General features: G+C 39.6%; 1 long non-coding RNA gene across 7 annotated transcripts; it reads right to left on the reverse strand.

Moving 5' to 3' along the window:
• Positions 1–5,898: 5,898 nt before the first annotated feature.
• Positions 5,899–12,430, reverse strand: LOC116250767 (uncharacterized). Of its 7 annotated transcripts, none has more exons than XR_007572868.1 (7): positions 12,104–12,430; positions 10,954–11,144; positions 10,530–10,701; positions 9,974–10,122; positions 9,262–9,392; positions 7,957–8,038; positions 5,899–6,076 (listed from the first exon to the last, which is right to left on the reverse strand). It is a non-coding gene; the product is annotated as an uncharacterized LOC116250767 (long non-coding RNA). The 7 variants fall into 7 exon arrangements; XR_004171519.2 differs by lacking the exon at positions 5,899–6,076 and adding an exon at positions 6,312–6,552; XR_007572867.1 differs by lacking the exon at positions 5,899–6,076 and adding an exon at positions 11,240–11,381 and having other exon boundaries at positions 7,806–8,038.
• Positions 12,431–13,675: the final 1,245 nt, after the last annotated feature.

Here is a 13,675-nt window from a genome sequence, read left to right on the forward strand (position 1 = left end):
AACGAGTCAAGTTCAAATTAAGTGGGCTTGGTTAAGGTCGAAAAAGAAAATATATAAAATATGTCTCATAAAATTATCAAAAAAAAGTAGACTGCTTCAAATGGGTACGCGTGATTGGTATGTGGGAGATTCCATTCAAATCTATATTCTGCCTCTTCTTTAAAAAAATAATTTTTTAATGAAATGCTTGGCTCTGCTCGAGCCAATCTTGGCTCAAGCTCGAATCGAACCGAGTTTGAGCTGGCTCAACTTGGCTTGAACTCGCTCATGAATAGCCCTAAGGTGATCTAAAGGGATGTAGGAAAGACTAAGTGATATTGATAAGAAAAACGGGAGAAGGAACCAATGTACGTATGAATCATGCAACTGATTTTTTTCATTTCTTCTAAAATGAGTTTGGGAAAGCCCTTAAAATGTGACCCCCTTAGGAGGTAGCACTAGGGTTAACATCTTCTGCTTACTTTTCAACAAGGTTCAATCCTTTAAACCATAAATTAAATCAAATAATGAACAGATACTGATGCAAAGTGAGCCCAGACCAGTCACATGTCCAGTTTGAGCCCAGACACGCAAGTCTCACATCAACACTCAGTTAGAGGTGATGCGACTCGAAGTGGAATTCTGTTGCAAATCCTGACCTCCAGCAGGCTGGGGTTACATTGCATAGGTTCTCTCGAGCAATGGGATAATCGATGTTTACCTACATGTCGTGAGATTCGGTGATTTACAGTGATGCGCTCAGTATTGTGTTAGTGACGATTTTTACCGACACTATTTCACCTGCAATGAAAGAAAATGTTGGTAAAACGTTTACCGATGCATTGCCATGTTTCATTGACATGTCTTGGCCGTCAGTAATACCTAGGTTTTTGTAGTGATAGAAATTAAAAGCAGTGGCGGAGCCATATGTAGTCTGATGTGGCAATTCCCCACACCCACCCCTTAAAATTTCTTTATTTTTACATGGCATTTTTGTTTACTATATATATAAAGTATTTCTAAACTAGTGCCCCTCCAATTCGAGCTCTGGCCACTGGATAGAAGCGTGCTTACAGCACAATAAGGATAGGTTCTTGAGACCTTTTGGTACATATCATTACTGTTTTTATGTTCATTCATTCGTTTTGGTTATTTGGATATTCCGGCTTTCATGTCTGATCTGTATCTCTTTGTATCGTTATTGTTCCGATTCCATATGTGATTGGCCTGTTGATAGGGATTTGTTGATGATCAATTAAGGTAGTTTTTTTTTTTTTCTTATTTCTCTTGCTTTTTCTTCCCAGCGTTTGTTGATTTTCTCCGTTCATTAGCATAATCATATGAGGTTTAGGGAAAACCCCTGTGCCCTTGCATCGAATACCCTGATCAAATTTCCAAGACTTGTTTGATTTTTGAGGGTTCAATGTGGAAAGCCAATTATCGTAGACGAAATAATGGAGAAATTCATAATCTAAATGCCTATCATGAAACCAAGTGATGAAAATCTGCTAGATATTTGTCACTCTCACTATTGGAAAACCAAGATGATAATCTCTTGTTCTTTGATACTTTCTCTTATGATTACCTTTGATAATCACTTATTCTTGATTATCTTTTTTTTTACAAAAAAAAAAACAAATTTAAGTTGCTTTTGATAATCTTCGATCTTAGATCCAAAGCTGCATAAAAGAAGTGTTTTTTAAGATCCTCCGTTAAACAAATTGAGGATCTTTGCAACGTGGGTCTTAAATCCATAAAAGTCCTGGATTAAAGTTAGATGGGGAGGTGGTCTGAGCTTAAATCCATGGACCCCAATGAAAGAAACACAACCTTAGGGAGTAACCTTCCCCCTTATGGGGAGCCAACTCCAGCTGATAAGCGAGTATAGTTAGTCGAGTTCGAGTTACATGAACACGACTCGATTAAACTCAATTAAGCTCATTTCATCTACGTAACTTTTTTTAACTTTCAACATTAAAGCAAAAAAACGAGACCAAGTCAAATAGAGAGTTGGTAAACAAACTTAAACTAGTTGTGCTGGAGCCAGAACTTGGTCCATTGAATCGAGCTCAAGCCAACCTTGTACTGCTTGACTCGAACATGAGTCAAGGTTGAGCCGAGCAATATACGAGTTGATTCGAATGGAGCTGACAGAGCTCGAGCTCGACTCGGCTTGTATAGCACTGCCTAGATCCAACACTCACCTGCTCGCCTATGGTATGCTAAGTCCTCTATCAAAAATATTTATAATGTAATTTTTTTATACCGACAAAAGAGATTATATAACCCTGCAAACATGAAAAGACATTATATATAATTTAAGGTAATACAACACCTTGTACCTGCGATAAAATAAAATACATGTGGTTGGCTTACAAATTTAATCTTATGCCCTATATTTTATTTCACAAGTATAGGTATAATCAAATCTCTCAGCGTATAATAAATGCTAAGAACATATTACTGAGGCCTAATTATTGTTGTGGCCAATTCCCTCATGAAATATTGCAATTAGACATCAACAACTACGAGAATACACGCGACAATAAATAAAATTTTCTTTTCTACTAATGCCACTTAGATTTGAAATTAGGTGTGCAGCAGTAAAAGTTCTAGGCGTCGATCAAAGTTAGTTTTTAGCACTAACGTAATGCCGGTAAAGCCTATTTTTCACTGACGTCTTTTTTTGGACGTTGATGAAAATTGGTATTCGCCGACATTTGTCTCTGTTGGTAAAAGTTGCATTTTAATTAAGAGAGGCATCTGTTGCCTGTGCGTTTACTAACTTGTCCTAAATGTGTGATGTCCTGGATGAGTATATGGTCTGTCAATTGGTTTAATTTTGTAAATGTTTCCATTTGTTCAGGTACTATCAGTTCTCAAGAGATCAATGGAAGCTGGTGCATCTAAGCCAGGTACTTCCTTGTCGCCCAGATGGCCCACTTTTTCGGGATGCTATTCTCAGGTGCCTTCTTCATGTGCAATTTGACACCAAATCTTCAAATTTGTTCTGTGTAATAATATTTTCCAACAATAGCTGGGCTTGTACGTAGACTCGCCAACTAGCCTACATCCGCAGTCTCTGCAAGCACTCTCTTAATCGTTAGAGGTTGCAGGTTCCGCTATATATGTAAGAGTTACAAACGGATGGTACTCTTGCCGACAATGGATCACATTTTTTGGGCTTGATTTGGCAAGAGTCTCTTTATCATGCACAACATCATATTTATCTTGTACATTTTTACCTATAGAAAGGTCTATTGTGACAAACACTGATATCCTTGTGATTGTCTATCTCAACCCCTTGCGCCTTGGAAACCCTTTTTTTTCTTTTGGGTGGTGAGTCCACATTTGGCTGTTTTGCCTGCACTTGTGAAGATCTTGTCTGCTATTTCATGAAAGTAGTGTAAGGTAGCATGTGTAAAAGAATAACTCAGTAAAGAAACTTTTATTCTCTCGCAAGGAGGAATAGGATGAAGATGATTTACAAGATAGTTTACAACTCTATATATAGTTTACAATGGAGAGACATTTAAGGAAGGATATCACTACGAGATTTTAGAGGATTTTCTGTTTCTTGTAAAACTGATCTGATCTCAACTGAATCAATCATCTGCTATATTTTTGCCATTATCTCTTCTCCTTGACTTTAGAGATTTCCTTAACATGCTCCCTCAAGCTGAATGAGGGTCCACAATATTCAGCTTGGTTCTAAAATTTCTGAACGAACTAGAGCTGAGTGCCTTTGTTAATCCATCGGCGAGTTGTTCATTCATCCAAATGAATTTTATTTGAATGTGACGCTTGCTAACATGATCCCATGCAAAATGACAATCGACTTCAATGCTCCAAGATTAATCACACCATTGTATAGGTGGCTGAACCACCTTTTCTTCTAGTTCCTGAAGGAGAGATTTTAGCCATAGCAGTTCTGCAGCAGCACATGTGAGGGATTTGTATTCAGCAGCAACAGTGCGTTGTTTTCTAGAAGTTTAAGACACAACACTATTACCTAAAAATGTGACAAATCCCCCAGTTGATTTTTGATCCTCAGAACTTCCAGCCCAATCAGTGGCAGCGAAGATGCTAAGCTATAGTGACAGAGACAGAACCAGTTTAAGAGAATAATGACTGGTTCCATTAAGATAGTGTAGGATTCACTTTACTATAGTCCAATGACCAGCCAAAGGTGTATGCATGAACTGGCATGCTTTGTTGACAGCAAACACAACATCGGGCCATGTAAGAGTAGCATATTGCAGGGCTCCAACTATGCCAAGATAGAGAGATGGATCATGAAACAATTGATCATCCTTGTTTTCAGTATTAGTTGAGCTCATTGGAGAAATAGATGCTTTGTATGAACTCATGTTTGGTTGAGAGAGAATATTTTTGATATATTGTTGTTGACATATATATAAAGCATTTGCTGTTCTAGTGACCTCAACTCTAAGATAGTAGGATAATTGTCCTAAATCTTTGACAGACAATGCTTGCCCAAGCTACTGAATTATTTTGGAAATACGAGTGGAAGAAGACCAAGTAACGATAAGATCGTCAACATAGACTAACAAAAATAATCTTACTTCTCCTTTGGTGTAGATGAATAGCGAAGGATCGGATTGAGAAATCTGGAATCTAAGATTTTGTAAAGTCGAGAATACCATGCTCTTGGTGCCTGTTTGAGGCCATAGAGTGATTTGTCAAGTTTGCAAACATAGGTGGGATGTTGAGGATCAACAAAGCCATTAGGCTGGGCCATGTATACGTCCTCATCAAGATAGCCATCTAAAAATGCATTGTCAAAGTCTAGTTGACGTAGATCCCATCCGAATTGCATGGCCATGGTAAGAAGGACCCTGATTGTCGTGGGTTTAACAATGGGACAAAAAGTCTCCTGATAATCAATGCCAGCTTCTTGTAAAAATCCTCGAGCAACCAGTCGTGCTTTATAACGAGTGATGGACCCATCGACATTACGCTTGAATTTATACACCTATTTAGAACTGATGACATTGTATTCTGGTAGAGGTGGAACTAAGTGCCCATGTTTGATTTCGTTGAAGTGCAGTGAATTCCTTGAGCATTGCTTGTTGTCATAGTTTGTTGGTGGAAGCTTCTTTCCAAGTCATTGGTTCCTTTGATTTAACTGCTCCAATGAGTGCCTTGGGAGTTAATGGCCGAGTCATTGACCTAGTTGTCATTGGGTGAGTATGATAAGGTGGTGTTGAGATAGGTAGGTCAATCTCTCTATTATAACTTGTCTCCTATGACAGAGACGGTTCATGAGTGACAATATTGGAATCTGCAATATCTTGATCAACCAGAGATATCACTCCCTCATTGGAAGACAATAAATTTGGTTGAGGTGCTGGAGTAATGTCGTGGAGATCATCTTAATCCTGCATAATTGGAGACGTAATGTTTGACATTAGGAAGAACAATACCTTGAGGAGGCAGATAGTTAATATGATCATTGTCAATACATTTTGCCGCTTGATACCAGAGTTGAAGTTCCTTTTCTATATCATCTTTGGATAGCGAGATCTCATGAGAAGAAGGATCTTCAAAGAGCGCCTCATCAAATGTTACATGACGAGTCACAATAATTCTTTGTCGACTTTCATCAAAACAGAGATATCTTTTTTGTCTGCTCACATATTTGAGAAAAGTGCATTTAACAGTCTTGGGTTGAAATTTCGAGCAATTGGTGGGAGTAAGAAGGGGATAGCATTTTGATCCAAAAACTCATATATGACCATAGTCTGGTAGCTGTTCAAACAATTTTTGAAAAGGAGATTGTTGATCAAACTTAATATTCAGAAGCTGATTAATAATATATATGGTTGTTCTACAAGCATCAACCCAAAAGGAATATTTTAAGCTTGGATCTTGCGTCATAATGAGAGCAGTTTGTACGACATGTCTGTTCTTGCGCTTGACTATTTCATTCTGCTCAGGTGTATATGGACATGAAAAACTATGTAAGATGCCATTCACTTCATAGAACTGTCGCAGCTCATGATTACAAAACTCTCCTCCATTATCGGATTGGATAGTGGATATGTAATACCCTAGTTGCTTCTCCACAAGTAATCTGAAATTTTTGAAGCATTCAATAACCTCAGATTTGACCTTCAATGGAAAAATCCAGGAGTAACGAGAAAAGTTATCCACAATGAGCATGAAATATCTGAATCCATCTCTAGCCTCCACAGGGGCTGGTACTCAAACGTCCATATGCAAGATTTGTAATGGATGAGTAGCACAGAATTCAGAAGTAGGAAAAGGCTGTTTGTGAGATTTTCCAATGAGGCACGACCCACACAATCTAGATCCTTTTGAACATTTTATTGAAATAAAACTATGCAAATTGAGAAAATTAATAATATTCTTATTTGCATGGCCTAATCGCCTATGCTACAAAGAAAAATTTGCAAAATTAGAACGTTATGGAAACCAACTACTGAATGTTGTTGCTCCTCTACTTGTGCCTTCTCTTGATGCAGAGATTAAATATAGTCCATTAGGCTGCTTTGGTCCCCGAAGTAGTATGTTCCCCGTTTGTAGATCCTTTATAATAAATTTATGAGGTAAGAACTCAAAAATGCAACTACGATCAAATGTAAATTTTCCCATATATAATAAATTATGAGTGATTTTAGAAATATGTAATGAGTTCTTGAGCAGAAAAGAATGTCCTTCCATGTTAATAGATAAATCTCCTTTATGGCAAATAGACAGATGAGAGCCATTATCGATCATAATGCCGCTTGATTCAACATGTGTTGTTTTGTTTTTTATCATGTCTTCATTGGCTATAATGTGATTTGTAGCACCAGTGTCTGGGTACCAATATTTTTGTGCAGTTCCTTGAATGTTCATAGCAGAGAATGCTTGAGGAAGATCATAGCATGATCTAGCAGAATGTCCTTTTCTGCCACAATACTAACATATAATGGATTTTATCTGATAGCTTTATCTAGAATCATAGTTGTATTGGGATTGATTGTCGGTGTTACTAGACCTTGATTATGAACTTGGTGTCCTCACTCCTGTCCTTGGAATCATCCTACACTACGACTACCACCATAACGGTTATAGAATCCATGTCCACTTTCTCGGTTGTGGAAGGCATTGAATGTAGTCTGGTTCACTAGCTGTGTCATATTTTGAGATATCTCTTTTTCAGGAGACTTGAATAAATCAAGTCTTTTTTCTTGATTAAAAAGAAGATCAACCAGCTTAGCGAAAGTGATCGTTGATTGGTTAGTTCCAACGGTAAGAAGAGTCATGAAGCTTTCATATTCTGTTGGAAGGCTGTTCATAGTGATTTGTACAAGATCACTGTCAATAGTTTGTTGACCTGCAGCAGACAACGTGTGTGCCAGAAATCTGATTTTCTGCAGATAAGTCCTCATAGTCATTGACCCCATTCTTACAAAGTGCAGTTCCTTTCTGAGAAGCATGACTCGTAGTGGAGACTGAGAGCCATATGCTTTTTCGAAAGTGATCTAAGCTTCTCTTGCAGACGACGCTCAAACAATTTGACCAAGAACAAAGTCATTTACTGTGGCTTTAATCCAACAAAGAGCAAGACGATCAAATTTCCGCCATGCTTATACTCTGGATTGGAACTAGCTTTTCCATTGGTGAAGATAGTTTGTGATGGAGCCAAGTTAGTTCTATTCACATACTCAAGAAGGTCCTGAAATTCCATGATTGATTTTGTTACACCCCAACCTTTTGACCCTCAACTAATTTTTTTTTTCTAAACATAAAACATTGAAGTGTGACCACACAACAATTCAAAAGAAAATGAGCCATGCAATTTCAAACAATGAGGCAACTTTCCATGATATAATAAATTTCGTTTATACAAAAATCACATAAACTCATATGACAAAAAAATGCTTCAAACCACAACTTTGATGCCTAATAAAAACAAGACATCAAAGAAACCAAAACATGACATACCGACACTACAAAAAGCCCAAAACCTCCTAGTACGATGTGAGGGAAGATATCTGATAACCTGCTGCCCCGGGTCTGCTAAAACCTGAAAAAGGAAACAACTAAAGGTTTAGCCTTCGCAGTATGACAACAAGCTAGATAAATCTCCAACCCTCTAATGTAAGGGCTCAAATAAGAAATATAACAAATATGAAAACAAACTATTATCATGTCGTGATTGAGCATAGATTCTCATGACTTGTCAAGAAGGTCCCTCACATAATTCACGACATGTGAAGGTCACTCAAAGGCCACACTTAACACATTTCACAATCACATTCACTTCATGCATTTTTACTTCATTCATATACACTCTGTTCACATTCACATGCACTTTGTTCATATTCATATTCTTTTATTTACACTAACTTTAGTGTATTGATAGTTCCTGTAGGTGCAAACACAAACACGTGCATATCACGGACGGCCTACAGCCGGGAGACAACTCCCGTAGTATTCGAAACAATATGGATCCATTCACGCTACAACGGAAGAGCACTCGTCCATGGATGTGTGAATTCCAAGGAGAGATACTCAGCCTTCCTTAGGACACCAGTTTGGGAAGGCGGGAGCCCAACACTCCAAGCACATCACACAACAATACTCTCGGGCCTTGCACCGCCTGCGCTCTGAACAAGGGAGACCAGTGGCGAAGGTGGGACAACTCCCAAACACATTGCCACAACCAACTAGCATCTCATCTCTTATTCTTTCTTACTTATCATTATAATTGCACATTGACAAAATGAATGGCTAGCTCATGAGGTTGGTTCAATTCACGAGTGCACTCATACCTCCACATTGCCTCCACTCAAGGGCTACACATATCATTAACATTTTTAGCTAGCCGTCATAATATTACAGGTACAACTACCCTTCAATTTCATTGGCAATGCATATGCAACAAATCACAACATTCACATTCATAAAAATTCACATTTTATCAAATACATCAATCACATATTTCAAAACTTGACCAAATCCCTGAGAGTAATCTCAATCTATGATTGGCTCGTAGCTGTCCTAGGCAGTTATCATTCTAGGATACTTTCTAATATACCATTGGGGTCGAAGAGATACTTGACTCGATACCTCGTCTCATCTGTCCTAAGTAGTTATCATATCTAGCATGCAAATGCAATTGCGTAGAACTTTTTTAAACAAAACTACTGACATAAGCATTCAATTCTCATGCATACACTCATTCAATCACATTACAATCATCTAATCACGTCACAAGCCTAAGATCCAACGATCCTGGAAACACACATTCACCATTTGACCCCAGGCAGGGATTCGCCTGCAATGTCGTCAAACTTGTCGCACGTCTACAAAACACTTCAAAATGCCTCGAGCTTCACGTTTTGTTGCTCAATGTCTACTGGACGTGCCAGGTGTACCTGTAAACATAAGCAAATGATAAGATTTCTACTTATTTCGCTTTACAATCTATACAAGTGTAAAATATAATTATTGAGGCACGTCATCGCCTCAAGAAGGTGTCGACGCATAAAGCCCTTTAATAGGCTTCTTCTCAACTCCTTTAGGTTGTCACCAAATGATTTATGCTCTGCGCTTTCGATTGAACCAATCACTAATATGTTTCTCCCTTGCTTCTATATTTGAGGCTTCTTCTTAATAATTACACCCAACTTACCTACTATCTCCCAACAAACAATGCAATACACCCATCAACAATCGCATGTGCCACGTGTTCACTAAAATGATTCTAAATCTTCTTAATGCCATCAAATCTCTACCATGTTTCCAAATAGCTTCGAGAATCAACTTATCATGCTAAAAAGGTCATTATATACATGGATCATCGCCTCTCCAAAACAATCCTAAACTTTCCCCAAAAGCAAAGTCGCTAACATATATCCTAAATTATCAATTCTTAATTCTAGCATGCTCAAACAATAATTGTACGTGCTCCAACAAAAAACATACAACAATCTAAGCTCGATTTGGCCTTGCTCACCTCAATTATAAAGTCTTAGTTGTTGCAGTCCTCCCGGCAGCCACCTCACGTGTTCAAGTGATCCTCAAACGGCTAAAATCCTTCAATGCCGCCACTCCAATGCATTCTAGTCACTGTTATGAGGGGAAAATGCATCCCCAAACTTCAATCTAATCCAACAGCCACAAAAGAGTCAAAATCAATGAAAATGGTGTTCAAGAGAGGGGTTTGTCATTTGAATGAGGTAGTCGATTGAGAGGGATTAGTTCAGTTGGGGGAAAGGGAAAAACAGTGAGGGAGTGAGATTGACAATAGGGAGAGAGAGAAAGCGTGGGCAAAGAGGGTTCAGACAGAAAGGAGGGGCAGACAGAGAGAGCGAGAGAGTGTGGGAGTGGCGGAGGAAGTGGCACAGAGAGTTGTCGGGAGAGAGAGCTCAGATTAGAGGGGGAGGCGACAGAAAAGAGTTGGGAATAGAATGGGAGTCGACAGAAAACAACAAGGGAAAGAGGAGGAGAAGAAGGAAGAAAAGGAGAGAAGAGAGAAAGAGGCAGGGGAACAGGGGAACGACAGGGCTCACCTCAAGCACCATCGATCCTTCTTCTGTCTCCTTCTTTTCTACGACGGGTCGCCTGTGGCTGAGAGGGCAACGAAGGGGGAACCGAGAGGAGGACAAGGGAGAAGAGGGCAACGTCGGGACCCTCATGCAAGTGGGTTCAGATCCGGGTCTGGACCCACCCCAACCGACCGACCTGAAAACATAAAGTGTTACAGATTCCAACTGACTTCTCCAATGAAGATAGTTATCTTCATTGAGCTTAATAGATACTAAGGCGTTGATGGCATTCCACTGAGTAGCAAGGGCAGGCGAGAAAGATGCTACCATTAGTCCTCTAAAAGAAGTTAATAGGACATTGCGGTGAAGTCGGCTGCTGGTCGCTCGAAGATTGGTCATCGATAGAAATAGAAAATCCCAAATCAAGATTAATGTTGAAGTAAATCACCTTTAGCACAGAGAATCCCAAATTTGAGTTAGAAAAGTGAAGCGATGATGATTCTCTAGCTGGAGGGATTGAGAACTAGTGGTGATTCTCCAAGGCCAGTCACAAGACAACATCTGAGCACCGGTAACACTTCAAAAATCAAGTGCTTTCTCCTTGAAGCTCCAAAAATTTTGCAAATGGACTGGAATAACCTGCAGTTGTCCAGGAATTGTTTGAGCTCTTGCTCAACAACTACAGAGACCGAATTTAACAATGCCAGCAGAAAACGTCCAGTTGGAATCATCACTTTGAATAGGTGATAATTTCCTCTGTTCTTCCTGTGTTCTGGCAGCCGGACAGAGTCTATATACCAGCGACTCTTTAAAAATGAAGAGGTGGTGATGACGATCCTTTGTCAAGTCGAACTCTACTTTGGCTACAGCAATCTCCTTTGCGGTGAGTTTTTGAGGTAAACGATAGAAGACAGTGAAGACTTGTGAGTCAAGGCTCTAATACCATAAAAGAATAACTCAGTAAAAAAACTTTTATTCTCTCTCAAGGAGGAATAGGACGAAAATGATTTACACGATAGTTTACAACTCTATATATATAGTTTACAAAGGAGAGACATTTAAGGGAGGATATCACTACGAGATATCAGGAAGGATTTCACTACGAGATATCAGAGGACTTCTGTTTCTTGTAAAACTGATCTGATGTCAACTGAATCAATCATCTGCTATATTGTAGCCATTATCTCTCATTGCCATTATCTCTTCTCCCTGACTTTAGGGATTTCCTTAACAATGTGAATCGGGCTAGGTGCTACTCCCCTGTGCCTTATCAATAGGGCTGGGCATCGGGCCAGGCCGGCCCAGCCCGAAAAATGTGACAAAAACAAAGTCTGTTAATGCTATCGGGCGAGCCAGGAACCCGGCCCACTTCTAACCGAGCAGGGCTAGGCCGAGCTGAGCAGTGGAAGTATGGGGCCCCCGGCCCAGCCCGATTATTGATGGGCTGGGCCGCTCCTGGGCTTCGCCTCCTACTGCTGTCGTGAAGGCGATGAAGGGTCTCGTTCAGCCCTTTCAAGCTTTCCCCCCTTTCAATGAAGAAAAAATCCATAAATCATACTGGAAACGATAAACCAAATAAAAAAATTACAGTCACTCACCCCATCAGATGAAGCGGAGGTGAACACTCAGTTCCGTGAAGTGATCGCCCACATCTCTCGTTCTCGCCCGATAGTATCCACACGGTCAGCCAAATGAAGAAGGAAACAGAGGGGGTGGGAGATGGATCAGGCGCAGCAGAGGGATCGTGGTTTGCTCATCATAAAGACAGAGGCCGACGACCTAACTAGATGAAACGGCGATCGACCAATACCCTCGCATTGCATAAACCGCCGACGAGAGAAGTCTGCTTCAAATCTACGACCAGATGAAGTGTCTCATCTCACTCCCATGGCCTTCCTTCTCTACCGCTTTCAACCAACACCGCCCATGAAAAACCCTAAGTTTTAGTCGGGTCTATTGGGCTTTCGGGCCGTCGACGATAACAGATCCAAGCCCGAGCCTGACCTGTTAAAGTAACGGGCCGGGCCCGATAACATTTTTTCAAGGCCCGGGCCGGGTACCCGGCGGCGGCCCGGCCCAGTGCCCAGGCTTACTTATCAAAAGTTGTGTTCAATTATAAATCTAATTAGTCTGATTCAATGAAAACATTGGTTGATAACTTGTAGAATTCTAAATTGATAATATAGATTCTCGTGTCCAATTCGATTAGCACTAGCCCGACCTTTGTTGTTGTATTTGGGATCCAATCCACCGATGATATTCCTCAGCTATATGATTATCAATGGGTTTGGATACCTGATTTGGCCAACATTGACATTGGATTAGCAAAGGCGTCTAATGTTTTGAATGGTTCTTGGCTTGAAAGCAAATGTCACCGCACTTGATCAACTAGGAAACGAAGTTGTAAATGCCAAACAAGAATAAGGTGAAGGAAAAGTTTGGAGTGGAAGTGCATATACACGTGCACATGGAGTATAAAAGCAGAATATGCATAAGTGTGCATACAGAAGCACGTAGAATTTGGATGGTAGAGATTTTACCTGTTTCTGCATGATTGAGAACAAGGTGACACATAGTGGCGGAACTAGAAATTTTTGGCTAAGAAGCACTATTTTAAAAGTTATCACTCTTCAAGGGCATATTATATATATGAATATGCAACTAGTGAGCCAAGCTTGTGCGTGGCCAGATGGAGCTTGGCTTGAATCACATATTGTTTGGCGACTTGGGCCCTATGAGGCAAGTCGATCTCAACTTGGTTTACCGAGTCTGGGCTAAATAGTACTTGGCTGGTTTACGATCATGTAGCTTGTTTGTATATATATATATATATATATATATATATATATATATATATATATATATATATATGAAAATAAAAACAACAAAAGTGGTGTTAGAATTCATCAAAAATTACCAGCATGCTTCTAAAAGATAAACAAACACGGAAGATACCAACCAAGTCAAGCTCGTGTAACTAGTACTCTATTCATTTATAGCTCGGGTTTAACTCAAGCTCGAGCTTGACTAGTTTGTTAAACAAGTCAAGCTCAAGTCGAGCTTGCACAGGTGAGTTCGAGTCAAGCCGAAGTTGGCTCAACTCATTGCGAATCCCTAATTATATATATAAATAAACAAATAATTTTAAGGCATCTATATAAAATTAAATA

This window comes from Nymphaea colorata, chromosome 3 (assembly GCF_008831285.2).
Source record: "Nymphaea colorata isolate Beijing-Zhang1983 chromosome 3, ASM883128v2, whole genome shotgun sequence".
NCBI classification, from domain to species: Eukaryota; Viridiplantae; Streptophyta; class Magnoliopsida; order Nymphaeales; family Nymphaeaceae; genus Nymphaea; species Nymphaea colorata.